The 12,379-nt window shown below is 30.2% G+C and overlaps 1 pseudogene; it reads left to right on the top strand.

The window, feature by feature from the left end:
* The first annotated feature begins 4,963 nt into the window (after window positions 1–4,963).
* On the top strand, window positions 4,964–5,693 carry LOC106797015 (uncharacterized; annotated as a pseudogene).
* The last annotated feature ends 6,686 nt before the right edge of the window (window positions 5,694–12,379 follow it).

Genomic DNA, 12,379 nt, shown 5'->3' with positions numbered 1-12,379 from the left:
CTATCTTTGGAGGTGGGTTGTCATGATCATAGTGAGTCTGATTATATTTGTTCCACTTATATCTAGTGTCAACACGGTTGAAATACTTTGGCTTCCTAGGCTTATATTTGTCATGCCACCAATAAACCTACTCCAACATTTATTAGTCCATCACAAATTTAAATGACAAGGAGAAAAAAATAACAAGCTTTCTATTTCTCATTAAAATACCAAAATATACCAATCAAAGTGTACATAGTACATAATAATAGGATAGTGTTTGGCCCAACTTTTTCTAGCTCTTCATCTCCTTAAAAGAAGGAGCTGGGGGCAAACACATTTGGAAAAGCAAATAAGAATTGGATTAAGTAGCTTTTTTTTTTTTTGGGGGGGGGGGGGGGGGTTGCTATTGAAACAAAACTAAAGCAGCTTTTAAAAATGAGCTACACATTTTTGCCTCTTTCTCCCTTTGATGTGAGACAACGAAACAAAGTTTTTATAAAGGAGATTGTCAGCCACAACTATCAAACAACTTCTACTTTATTTTTAAAACTCTTATTTTGAACTTTGACTTTAAAGTGGCTTTTAAGCTATGAAAAGGTATAACCTTAGTGCAAACTCCCTTCACTGCCTACCTTTTTCTGTGGAGAGAAGTAAGCAAATGATATGATAAGACAATATTTAAGACTCTTCCATGATAACAATCCATAACTTATGATATTACTTCCGAAAAATTCAAAATGTTGTAGATCAAAATACATATTTTTCTATCCATGAAAAATTCAAAATTCTAAGAATCACAGAATGGGGCCAAGACACAATACCTGGGAACCCAGATCAACTTCAACACTAGATCCAAACACAGCATCTCCATCTTCCATATCCCCCATAGCTTTTAAGGCCTTCATCTCAAAATGATCTTCATCTCAAAATTTGATGTCATTGCTTCCTGAACTCGTCTTTGCGGCTCTTCTAATACAGCCTTATGATTCCACTCCTACAAATGTAAAAACATGGTCAAGTTATAATCTATATATTAAGTATTAGATCACCATTAAAAATCACAATTCAACTTTAAACAAGATACCAATACTAATAGCCATACAAGTTAACTAAAAACAACATAAGGTCATGAAAGTCAACTAGTTCATTTGGGCTCCAAGTCACATGAAATTTCATTTTAAAATTATCTTTCATTTGTTGTGTCGTTGATATGACAAGGTATTAGTTATTAATTAAGTAACATGTGCATAACTATAAAGAAAAAAAAACAATGGAAACAAGGTGATACCTCCCAATATTCTACATGAGTTGGTGTTGCCCTATCAAGGTCTAGATGCATTTTGATGTCGTCACGTAGCTCACTCATTTTGTTCACAATCAAACCATGCACCATTTATCAAGTCATTATGTAACATGTCCAATAATATTAAGATTTAAAATTTGGATATCTTTAATCATACTACGACATTACAAGAATGAGGAATAGGAGAAATAAAATGAAAGAAAAACACTTAGTATTAACCTTGAAGGCCATGTATTGTTCATTTATTTCTATATCCTAATCATCAGAGCCATTGAGATCGATGGGTCTGGCACGCCCTTCATGCAATCTTATTTCTGACCTAACCTTGCTTTGATCAAAATGAAACTGCAAATTAAATTGTCTAAGTCATCAAACTGACAATATTATATAAAATAACAACAAATGGAAATGAACTAAAGGTGTGACACCTTCTACGCCGACATACATATTTATATAATGTCATACATGAAAATACGGAATTAATTAAAATGATTTTATTTTAAGCATAAAAGAGCTCATGTGGATAAAAGGTTCACATTTCCATTAATCACCAAATTAAAAACTTATCAAATAAGAGTATGAAGACATCTTTGGCCCAAAACAAGGCCATCCAATTTTTTTAAAAAAAAGGAAACAAGTTAAGCAATGAAGTAACATAAAATAACATGTTTAGAATATTTTGCAAATAATGCAGAAACCCATGTCCCAATGTCACATCCTATCAGAGCATTGTGTTCTAGTGTCTTCTAGCATAAGGTTTTCCATAGCTATTCACCTAACCATCTGCTCCCACGAACACAAAGTTCGAGATCATCATAGGATCTAAACACAAACAACACACAAGGAGTGAGCTATCACATTCCTAAATAAAATACAAATAAACAAATAAATAAGCAAAATACAATCCACGTCACTTCACCACTTTATCATTTAAAACTCATTTTTCAATCACCAATCACATTACACATGAATCACACACTCGATTCAAGACGTAACAACACTCAACAATTTCATAATAAACAATTCACAGGGTGCTTAGGAGTACATAACAAGATACGTCACACAATGGGTATGCCAGGTCACTCTCACTAAGTGAAATCATAAGGTGAAATCGTCTTTGAAACTCCCGTTCTACGACTGTTTCACGAGAAACGTCTTAGAATGGTTATCATTCCAAGAAGGTTTTCGTAAAACCATCCTAGAAGTTAGTGTTTTTAGTTTTTAACTCTCTCTTATCTCGTTTCTAACTATCTCTCTCCCTCTCCTCTTTCATTTCTCACTCTCCCTTTAATTTTGACTCTCTCGTTTCTTCCTCTCCCTCTCACTCTCTGCCGCCACTGCCATCGCCTTAAGTTCAACCTCAACCTCAGCCTTAGCAAGAACAACAGCAATAGTTCTGTCGCAGGCATCGTCGTCGTTTTAAATGTCGTCTTCTCCTGGGCTGTTGGGGTGTTTGAATTCGTAGCTGGCATCCAATGTGACACCCTCTACCCTACACATATATGTACTAATAATAAAAGGAATAAGAAATCATAATTAATTAAAAAAAATTAAAATACATTTAAATAAAAGCATTCCAAAAGGGTAAAAGGCTCACATTCACTTCACTATTACCAAATAAAACTTGTCAGAAACATTTTTTGCTCAAAACATCATGTAATTAAACAAAATTCATGCCCCAATGTCACATCCTATCAGAACATTGTGTCCCGACGTCTTTCAGCACAAGGTTCCTTAAAGCAATTCACCTAGTCATTTGCTCCCATGAACACAAAGTTCGAGATCATAACAGGATCCAAACACAAACAACACACAGAGAGTGAGATATCACATTCCTAACTAATAGAGAGAAATAAGAAAACATGTAGATACACATATCATATAAACGGAATACAACTTACTTAAACATAGCTCACGTCATTCCACCACTTTGTCGCGTAACATCACATCACAACATAACATGTCTCATTCATTTTCACATCATTCACGTACTCAAGGATGAAAATACAATATCACTAAATCAATCAATACACAAGCATTATGCAACAAATACACTAAGACTCAATCTTGTATGCAATGTGGTACCATGTCAGTGAAAAACCTCATCGAGCGCCTAGGAGTACATGACAAGACAAACCACACACTAGTAAGTCAGGTCACTCTCACTAGATAAAATCATAGGAAGACCAGTCAGAATCACGTTGTTTTGCGAGAATGCTCCAACCATGTGGGATCAGCATAGGCTTCAAGAAGCACTCAAACCGGGTGTATTTACCCCCAAGGCCTAGACTCCAAAGAGTCCATCAGGGCCTCTCCCTCCTGATTCAAGTCCAACCCAGAAAACATTTTAGCACACAGACTCTATCTATGAATTGTACAAAACTCACGACTCCCCAATTGTTCTCAAAATAATTTTATCTTGTTGTACTTGTGATTAAACTTGTCGGGTCCCCACAGTGGTTCCCATCATAATACTCATCATGCATTAACTCGTTGTCCTTAAAAGGTCTTATAGTCGTGTGATTGTATGATTCATAACTCACAACTCAATGCACATAACATCTCAATGCACATATATATTATACAAGTCAATACATACTCAATTTATCACATACACTCGGTCTCAATCACAATGGTATAATCTCAATTTAACATGCATGAATCATATACACTTTACCTATGAACTATGAAATACACACAACTACTCAATTATTTTCAAAATCATTTTAACTCGTCGCGTCTCAAAGTGATTCAACTCGTTGGGTTCCCACAATGGATCTCATCACAATACTCATCGTGCAAAAACTTATTGCCTTTAAAGGGTCTTATAATTGTGTGATTACACAGTTCATGGCTCACAACTAAATACATACAATATTTCAATACACATTTATCTCACCATCCATCATAGGTTCAATTTGTCACTTACTCACAATTTGAATCACCATTTCATAATCTCAATATAACAATTTATACAAAATGATTCTCACAACATGGGGCGTAAAACCCCTCAAACAATTCACACAATCATATTAAAATCAAGGAATCAAAATCATAGGTCAAAAACACGAAAACATCAAGATCACTCAAGTTTATCAACCAATTTGCATCCAAACATCAATTGATCCGTCAAACACAACAATATTATATTTATAATCATAAAGGAAAATTATAATTCAATAAACATCCCAAAATAAACCTCAATTTAATCCTCTAAGGATTCCTACACATGTTCATTCTAACCCCAATTGTGATAAACTCATCCCTTACCTCTAAGTGGGCTCACATGTGTAGTGCAATAGTGATAGCGGCATCTCTAGTAGCTTTTTCTCAAGCCTTTGCAGGTGTCGTGGGATGCTACCATGTTTGGGGTGTATAATGATAACTTCCCCTTGTACATAAAGCATGAAGATCTTTCTAAAATAGCACATGGTGGTCAATGTTTGAGCATCTCTGTTATCAAATTGTGGATTATGTAAGTCACTTTACATTATTGTTTATTATCTAACTGATTGTTTTAAATTCATACAGAATTTACTTTATTTTAACAACAATAGGCATATGATTAAGGCAAGTATGCAAGCGGGAAATGCCAATGTGTATGGATTCCTTGAGCCACAGTCCATACAGAGATCTGGGCAATCGTAATTTGAATCAGAAACTTATATTAAGAACTGGATGCAAAATTCAAAGAGGGATGTGTACCTAGGAACCTACTTGAATAGGTACATTAAACTGAAAAAAATGAATTTAAATCATGTATGCACTATAATAACTTAATGTTCTCCACTGTAGTGCACATTGGCAAATGGTCGTTATATGTCCTAAGGACAATGTTATCATCTGGTTTTGTTCCTTACACAATAGGCCCGACAACTACTTGAAATGAATTATTAATAGGTCAGTTGTATTTTGTAATACATTTACATTACCATTAGTCAGGAACATCAATATTTTAATTGTACAATACGCATGCTTGTTTCTATTGAACAATGCTTTGAAAGGATTCGACGATAGTCTACAAAGTAAATTCGAGCCTGTTGCTAGATGGATTGTAGTTAAAGTAAGTGATTTAAACAATGCTTGTGGCCTTAAAAATTAAATTTTATTACTCTATACACTAATTTTTGGTTAACTTTGAATATCTAAATATCGTATTCAATTTAGTGTAATAAGAAAAAAGGAAGCACTAAGTGCAGGTACTACGTAATGCATTGGATGCCAACGATAGTCTTAGGAAGTTTCAAGGATAATTGGGAAATGACAATTGTTTACTTCAAAAGTAATTCAATTTGTTATAATTGTTATTATGTATACTTATGAACTTATGTTTTATTATATCATGCAGTATTTTAATGATCCAAGACCATTGGAACCAAAGAGAATTAAGGCACTTCGTATTCAGTGAGCAAGATATTATCTAAAAGTTAAAAATGAAACACTAGGTGTTTCAGTAATTTTAGAAATGTAGATTTTTCTTAATTTAGATTTGTTACAATTCATTTTATGTATTGACTTTAATTACTTTAAATATTATTTTTAATTCATAGTAAATATTCAATTTTTATGGACTTTCTGCTAAAAACTGTTTGCAAACGGTCTGAAAACTGTATGGATTGGTTTTGATTTTCAATTTGCAGGTTAATTTGGGGTAATTAAAAAAATAGACAATATATTTAAAAAAATCCAAAAAAACAACATCGGCAATCATAAAAATTGATGTTGTTGTTTAAAAACAACATCGATTTTACTAAAAATTGATGTTGTTTTTGCTCACCAACATCGATTTTTAGTAAAAACCGATGTTACTAAGCATAACACAATATTGGTTTTTAGTAAAACTGATGTTGGGGAGTACAAAACAACATCGGTTTTTTTGAAAAATTGATGTTGTGAGTCAAACTTAACATTGGTTTTCTAAAAACTGATGTTGTTTCGTACATATTTTACATTTTTTTGTTATTTCTTACTATATGACATCGGTTTTTTATAAAACTGATGTTGTGGGGTTTATCTTAACATCAATTTTAGTAAAACTGATGTTAATGTTATTACTTTTAACATTGATAGTTTCAACATCAATTAATAATCAATGTTGAAAGTCCTTAATAATCGATGTTAAAAGCCTATTTTATAGTAGTGTGGTGATGGTGTTGGGACTGAATCGGCCATGATTGGTCATGAAGAACGAAGCTAAAAAGATGTTGAAGCACAATGATAAACTAATACCATATTTTTAGAACTCAAAAGTGTACAAAAAGAGGTAAACAAAATTGCATTATTAGGTGATTCACCCATACACTATCAAGAGATAAAAGGAACCATTTATATAGAAAGGAACCCTTGACAAACATATAGCTAACTAACTAAAAAGACCAAGTCAAACTAATTTAACAATAGAAAATAACTACTTATTTAACTCTAATACGGGTTGGGTTGGGTTCAAAAAATAGAACCCGTTACACAATCCATTTATGATCGGATCTTAACTAGATTGAGTCACATTTAATCAGAACTATTAAAAAATCCAACACAATATAATTGGGTCGGGTTGAGTCGTTGGTAAAGCCCAACCCGTGAACACTCCTAATTTTATGACACAAAGTTGTTTAGAAACTTGGGATCAAAATTGACTTTGAGTGTATAATTACCAAAAAGAATTTTAGTATCCATGTATACTTTTTATATTCTATTGTAATTCTTTATATATGTATACATATATAATTTAAAATTAAACAGCTTGAACTTTCTTTACAAATAAAAACTTAGAAAATTAATTGACATAAAAATGAAATTCAAAGTATATAACAAAAAAGATACAAATAAGAGAAATAGTTTGTAGTACAAAACAACTTAATTTAACATACAATAACAACACTAGTTTGTTTTCTTGAATTGTATCATTTGATCTCACATTGAATCTCGAATATGATCCATCTCAGATGAAGAAACCACATTTAAAATTTTCCTTTGGTCTGAGATAATCATCCTGTGATGACTATCATCATTTGTGTTAAGAGTTACATTTTCATCTTCAAAATGAAGAAAATCAATATCAGTTTGTGCATGATTTTTAATAAAATTATGTATAGTTATTATTGCACAAACTATTTCAACTTGTGTTTTAAATGTGTTTCAAATTTGTACTTAAGCATGTATCGCAAAATTGAAAACTTATTCTTCCATACACCAAAAGTTAGGTGATAACGTCTATAGCACCAAATGCATGATATATATATATATATATATATATATATATATATATATATATATATATATATATATATATATATATATATATTGGTTCGAAATCACAACCATGAGAAAAACGTATTGGCAATATTACAATACTTATATAATAATTAAGCTCAATCTGCTGATCTCAGTTCACAATGGGAATAGTACCAATAACAAGTGAAAAGGATAATGAAAGCCTTTTCTCAATACACACAAAGAAGGATGAATGCTCCCTTTAAAAGACCAGAATGAATGGAGGGTTAATAAATAGAAGAATGAACATATACACGGTTATTAAAGCTAAAGGATCGATATTTAAGAAACCTAACAATGCAGGAAGCATTAACCACATTTTCACCAATGAATGATACATTGGGGTGCAAGACTTGGATACTAATGCAAGTCATACTACAAAAGGGAAATATTTTCTTTTTAGCATTAAAAACAAAGGAGGATGGATGCTCCTTTTGAAGACCAGAATGAATGGAGGAGGGTTAATGAATAGAGAAATGAACATATACATGATTATTAAAGCTAAAGTTTGCAAATACTAACCACATTTTCACCAACGAATGATACATTGGGGTGCAAGACTTGGATACTAATGCAACCCATACTACAAAAGGGAAAAATTTTCTTTTTAGCATTAAAAACGAAGGAGGACGAATGCTCCTTTTAAAGACCAGAATGATTGGAGGAGGGTTAATAAATATAGAAATGAACAGATACATGATTATTAAAGCTAAAGATCCTCAAATATTAACCACATTTTCACCAACGAATGATACATTGGGGTGCAACACTTGGATACTAATGCAACCCATTCGACAAAAGGGAAGGTGTTATCATAATATATTTTCTTTCTTGCATGCCATAGTGATGACAGACTTATCAACAGATGAAAATCAATACTCATTCAACAATCACCAACCACCAATAAATACTCGGGTACCATGTTATGCAGGAAGTGCTCCATCAGATTTTCATATGTCAAACACGCAAGTCATGGGGTGGCTTGTAACTACTGCAAACAAAAACTGTTGGGCTCTTTTTGGTTATTTGCTAGTGATTATTAAATGGGAAGGGTATTAACATCTGGGGTAATGAACTTTGTTATGTGATCTACATAATTACGTAAGCTGTTAAGGTACTACTGGTACCATCTCATTGATATGTATAATTTTTGTGTGCGGAGTGTCAAGTGAAGTTTCCTTATAAGCAGAGCACAAATGAAACCCACACACAACTCACAAACACACGCAACATGAGAAAAATGAAGGGCAAAATGAGAAAAACCAGACCCAAAGTTAAAAATTGATTCTCCCTTGAAGCAGAAGCTACCCTAAGTAGCTTCACCACAAAATCGATTTTGTGACGCACAATCAGGTTTACTGGAATATCCAAAAATGTTGGTTAACCATTTTTCTCTGTTGGACCAGTGGAGATGCACGTTTGAGGATGGAGAACGTATAACCAAACACGCTCTATGTATTTAGGATTCTCTCATTTCAAGTCAAAAGTATACCAATGATTGAAAACAAGCTTCCAACGCCGTACTTCAACTCCTGGTGGAAACTCGCTTTTGTTGTTGGTAAGACAATAGATCCATCAGAGTTAATATTGTATCCTGGTTGGGGTCCATAACAAGTGAGCTATTTTCCTTACCTACTGACAGCCCATGTATAATGGGCTAACATGAAAGTTCATTAACTTAAATTATTTTACAATAATAGAACCTAAATAAAAAGTGTAATATACAGAAACTACAAAAATAAAAATGTAATACAACAACAAAAACAACAATTATAATAAGGAAATGTAGTAGGATAACTGTACCAAGAGTTACTTTTGAAATAATTAACTTTGATCTTTGTCCAATTATAAGTAAAGGCAACTCATTAAATTTTATAACTATCAAACAAAAAATTAATAATTTTTTATAAAGTATTATATATTTTTCAATTTTCTATTAATAAATAATTATGATTAAGTTTTTTATTTTAAATATAATACTTTTAATTATTCATTATTAATTTTCATTATAGATAAATTGTTTTTTGTATATTTAGTAGAAATGAAAATTCTTATATCTTATGTTAGGTGGCAATTTAAATAAATATTTATATTTTGAAATAATATTTCAATCAATTTAAATTGAGAGTTTCCAAATATAAAGAAAAAATAAATAAAACACTATATATTTTTACAACACAATAATTTAATGAAATGATATTTTTAGCTATATATTTTTAAATAAATTCAAGCAATGCATGTCATAAACGACATATATGTTAGTTGTGACTTATATTAGAGTTGATAAAATATACTACCTTTGGTTCAAATGTTTGTTTTATGTAATTTAGAGGTTAAAATACTAATAAGTTAAAAAAAAATAGTTTAATGTAATTCAGGTAATCTTAAGAATCATAGTTAATTATAGTCATATTTTCCTCCGTATTTAAATCAATTACATGAATTAAGGATAATCACTTGTATTTAACTAATTATAATTATAATTCAAGTAATTTTATATTATTTTCAATAAATATATAATTTATTAATCATAATTAAATGCTACATTATTTGTTACATTTTTACTTAATTTTTATAATTACACAAATAACCTTACTTTTTGGGACAAAACTTTTTGTCGAGTGTATATTACTTTAAGTAATAGTGCATATTCTTGTGCAATATATGGGCCAAATTATTCTTAGGAGAATAATATTATTTTGAAAAAAATAAATTTAAAACTTAAAAAATAATAAATATATTGTACAAAATTTAATATGAAATGACAATTTAAATCTACTTTAGGTTGTAATAGTCAAACAACCTTTAAGTTTTGATTTCATCAAGAAAACTGACAGAATATTTAAATTTAATATGTTTAAGAGATATTCTTAATTATTGTCACAGAAAGAAGTTCAAAATTGTTTACATTAAAATTTAATAGAAATTTTAATATTAGAAGTGTCAAATATAACTCTAGAATAAACTCTTCATTTAGCTTATTTTTCCTAAAAAACAGTTTCAATTTAACAAATTTTAATTGAAAAATAAAAATTTGTAATCAACTTATTTGATATGAAAAAAAAATATCATCACTTCAATTTCTTATAGCCATTTTTTATTTTAAATCGCATTAAATAATTAACTATAATTATAGAAACAAATCACTAATATATAAAGTTGTTGATTATTTTATATTTTTTATTAAATTACTTTACACTATACTAAATCATTAATATATATGACACATCTATAGATAAGATATTTATATAATTTCATATCTTAATGTATATATATAGTTTGTTAAGTTACGGGAATCTTTTTAATATTAACTCTTATAGGTTAAAATATAAAATTTTATAGGCTAAAAAGTAGATGAGAAAAAATCTATATAAAGTTGGTTAAGTAAAAACTAAGAATTGTAATATATTATTGTTTAATGACTTTTATATATATATATATAATGAGTAAAAAGTGACTAAATAAATTTAACATTTAATCATTTAATAGTACTAAATTTTTATTCTTTCCACTTTCTAATTTTCGATAACATGAAAAAACTTGTGAGTAATATTTTATAACGTGTATTTAATGAAAAAAATCAAATTAATATTTTTAATATCTTCTCCAAATCAAGGGTCATTTAATTGTAAAAAGTGACAATATACGTTTTTTTCATTATTTGTTTAAACCTTGGGCAAATAACGAGATTAACAATTGAGTACATAAAAAAATTATTAATTAATTATTGGCGTCAAATATGTATGATTTATTTATATAAATTGCGATGGTAAATATATTTCGATAGACATGAAAATGCTAAACTTTTAAAGAATAATGTTTTATATTATTTTATCAGTTAAGATTCTGATTTTTAAATTAAATTAAATAAAAAAAACATTTTTTTACTGTAAAGATAAATTTATTTCAACACAATTTTGTACTCTTGATATGCCATTAGATTATGATTGAAAATACATGCTAAAATTAATATTATATATATATATATATATATATATATATATATATATATATTTAATTTATCACTTAATTTGAGATGGTACCTTTGGTTCTGTCTAATCCGGGTTTGAGAGGAGGTATGATAACTGCGAAAGAAAAAGTTATTGAGCCAGCATCAACTTAGTGCGAAGAAGGTCCACGAAAAAATTCAAAGGCACGTTTAGCATAAGGTCACATGAATTCTAAGCTACCTTATGCCTATAAAAGTAGTAGGAAGCAAAGGAGAGAGACATCCCGAGACTCGGAGCTCCCTAATGAATACATTCAAAGCCTCACTATCTCAAATATGGGAAATCCTCTTTCTATATCCATTATCCCCTTCTCCTCTATCCATCCATCTTCTTCTTTTATCCTCACAAACCCCTAAAGTGTAGAGTCTCTCATGATTATAAGATGCTAAACCCTATTGTTGGGAGTATGGCAAGCTAACCTCTTGTAATGTAACTCTTTCTTACTATCTATTTAATGCAATTCTAGTTTTTATTATTATTTTTTGTGCTTTATTGTTGCTAATTATGGTCTGATCACCCATACTCATGTATTATTTAGAAAGTAATGCATTAGGAAATTGTTATTTTCTAAAGAACTGGGAAAGGGCATATAAATGAAGTCATTGCTAGGAATAGAGTGATGTTTGTTTAGCCTATTTCATGCAGCTTTATTCTTAATGTGATTTACTATTTTATCTTTGCAAAAGAATTTGGGAGAAAAAATAGATAAGTTAGGCTCTTTAGGTGTATTATCATTATCTTCACACTACTAGAAATAGGGTTTTAACATCGATTATTAAGGATTTTCAATATTGAAAGTACCGACGTTGAAAGT

This window comes from Glycine max, chromosome 18 (assembly GCF_000004515.6).
Source record: "Glycine max cultivar Williams 82 chromosome 18, Glycine_max_v4.0, whole genome shotgun sequence".
NCBI lineage: Eukaryota > Viridiplantae > Streptophyta > Magnoliopsida > Fabales > Fabaceae > Glycine > Glycine max.
This window is presented reverse-complemented; position numbering and strand designations above follow the sequence as displayed.